The sequence below is a fragment of the Tenrec ecaudatus genome, chromosome 1 (genome assembly GCF_050624435.1).
Source record: "Tenrec ecaudatus isolate mTenEca1 chromosome 1, mTenEca1.hap1, whole genome shotgun sequence".
NCBI classification, from domain to species: Eukaryota; Metazoa; Chordata; class Mammalia; order Afrosoricida; family Tenrecidae; genus Tenrec; species Tenrec ecaudatus.
The window spans coordinates 110,781,560-110,784,563 of record NC_134530.1 but is presented as its reverse complement, the minus strand read 5'-3'; the positions used below and the strand labels follow the sequence as shown (position 1 = coordinate 110,784,563).

Below are 3,004 nucleotides of genomic sequence, written 5' to 3'. Positions count from 1 at the left end.
AAAAAAACATCTCAATCCAGTCTAACTCAAGTCCTTAAGTCTGATACTAATCCATAAGTCCCTCTTCAGACTTGTGCAGCCACATGCAGTAATGGTAACCCATGCTGGTGGGTGCAGAGTTGTGTGGCTCCTCCTAGGTCCGTGGAAGTCATGGCAGGATTCCAGCAGCTCTCAGAGTGACCAGAAAGCAGGAAGGTCAAGGCAGAGAAGAGAGAGCTAGCCTCCAGAGAGCTAAATATCTCAGTCACACCTCTAAGGGAAGCCATCAAACTGTGACCTGATTGACAGGTCTTTTTAGAGGTGCCATATTAGCATAAAAATTATCACATCATTTCTTTACATGTCCTTCTAGTCAGAAGCCTCATGTTATTGATCAAAACGATTTCCAATGTGCAAAATAATAGTTGTCACTGAAGATTACAAAATGACCCAAAGAATTCACTCCTTTAAATAATTTTGCTTATTTAGCAAATTATTAGGAGAAAAATAATAAGTAGCAAATTATAGTAAGTAATAATTAGTAAAAACATAATTTGGACTCTGATTCCACTAAACAACAAAATATTTAGTTATTTATAACCTAACTTTTACTACACTTGATCTTAGCCAAAAGGCTGAGAAGTGATATATGATCCAACTTTTAGAGAAACAAAATTTAAAAGTTATATTTAGAGAGAAATAAACAGAACAAATAGATAAATAAAAAGAGTAACTTTGAGTCTAATCCAATCCATCCAACCTCATGTATTTCACAGAACTATTCTCGATAGTGTTTGCAGGGGCTGATTTTTTTAAGTACTTCTAAGACACCTCTGAATTGGCTCAAACTTCAAATAATTCAGTTACCAGTTTAATACATTAATCAATTGGACCAGGGACTTGTATTTGGAGAAAAATGTAGCATATATATTTAATGAAAATGAGTTGCTTATGTATATTTGGGGCTTCTATACAACATAAATATAATATTAATTGAGCTGACTTTTTAATGCCAATATTTTGATTTCTCAGCAAATTTGAATTAAATTATAATAAAAAAATGAGAATCAACTTAACAGAGTAATCTTGATAACTTTACTGTACTGGTCATATAATTATTTAAGTTAATAAATACATTTACTATCATTTTAGATTATTTCTCATAATTATCTTTCAAAAAATCTAAATAGTGAATTATAATAATATAGATTATGGCTGTGATGTTTACCTGCTACAGGTAAAGGAGAATGATTTTTTTAAGGCAACAGTGTTATTTCAAATAAGCTTCTGAGAATATGTATTTAGGAGAGAAAAGATCTTTAGTGTTGAGAAGTATTAAATTTTCAACTGTTTCCTCACAGAAAATGATCTCTAAATGGAGTTCTCCCCAGCTTTATTTGTAGGTGGGGAAGGTGTAGTGGCATTGTGGTCACAAGTTGGGCTGCTCACCACAGAGTCGGGAGTTTAAAACCACCAGTCAGCGCTGAGGGAGAAAGACTGGACTGTCCTCCCATAAGGAGAAGCCCGGTTGTTCAACGGTGTTCATGCACTGAGGGAGGGAATGAGCAGAGGCCGGAAGTCTATACACTATCTCAAGCTATTGCCATATAAATGTATGTGCTTAAGCCAATACCTCTATTTTTATGATTAATGTATTCACATATGTACACACCTAAGCCTATACCTCTATCCATAGCTTTGCTTCCTAGATCCTTCCTCTGTTTCCTTTTACCTTCCTCCTGCCCCACCATCATGCTTGCCCTACTTCCAGTTCTTAATATTTCCTCTGATCTAGATGGTCATTGGTCCAACACTCCCAGGATCTCTACATCCTCTTTGTTTTTATTTTAATTCCCTAGTTGGTCCCCTGTCCATGGCATTGTTTGCTCACTACACCATTTCCTTACCACCTTCTCCCCCAGATACCTCTGGGACCGCCGGTCCTGTTGCTTTCTCCTCAAGCTTGCTTCCCATGCCTCTCTTATTTAAGTAGGCAAATCAATAATTATATAGACCAAACAAAAAACCCCAAAAGATTGAAAAAACAAAAGAAAAAACATACATAATTCCAGATCTGTCTGCTGATCTTCATGACTGTCTCCCCACTGGTCCTGGAGGAATTCTGGGAGATTCCTTTCCTAGCCTGAAGCCTCTTTTGGGGACTTTTTCGGGGCTTTGTGGCTTGGCTTTCCTCCAGTTGCTGATTTGCTATGTTCCCTTCTTGATCTGCCCCGCTGCAGGGGATTCAGACTGCACTGTGTGTCCCAATACTGTCCTCTATTGTAATATGCTTCATTAAGGGGACAACATGTCATGAGCTGTTGTCATCCCTAGAGTCCTCTCTGTCTTAGCAGCTCCGTGCAGAGATGTCGTCCTCGGCGCTTGGTGTGCCAATATGGGGTCTAGACAGACCGTCCCTTTCTCTTTTTCTTCTTGGTTTGTTTCCGTGAGGCCATGGGATGCTGGCCCCTCTCTCAAAAATGTAGGTTTAGGGTTGTTCTCATACTTCTAGGGAGAGGGTCATTTTGGCTCCGGTTGGGGTCAGCCTGGTCGCCCAAACTTTTCAGGTATTCCTCCACGTGGTTATGTCGCCTCATGATTCATTGCACCGAGACGGGGTCTGTATGCACGCTTGCAACTCCGTGGAGACATAAGCAATACTCTCCTCCTGGGTGGGTTAGTGCCCTGGATGAAAATGCCATCATCTCATATCTGCCACCCCTTTTCTCCTTGTCCCTGTCCCCTTCCCCTTTTCACCCTTCCCCCTTCCCCCTTCTTTTTGTTGCATGAACATGCACCTCCTTGGGTTTGGTCTGACTTTGACCTGACTGCCTGTACCTCAATCTGTATATTGCGAGATAAGTGGCTTTTCTTCTATATCTACTACGCTGATTGCGCTTGCTTCAGGCTGCTCATGTTGTACTTCTCCTTTTGGCTGACTTCACGTAGCATCATTCCTCCAACTCTTCCCATGAAACGTTTTAGCGAGGCATAGTACTTCACTGTGTGCATGTGCCAGAGTTTA

At 40.2% G+C, this 3,004-nt stretch overlaps 1 pseudogene; it reads right to left on the bottom strand.

Annotated features, from left to right (window-relative positions):
• Positions 1-528: 528 nt before the first annotated feature.
• On the bottom strand, positions 529-626 carry LOC142438090 (U2 spliceosomal RNA; annotated as a pseudogene).
• Positions 627-3,004: the final 2,378 nt, after the last annotated feature.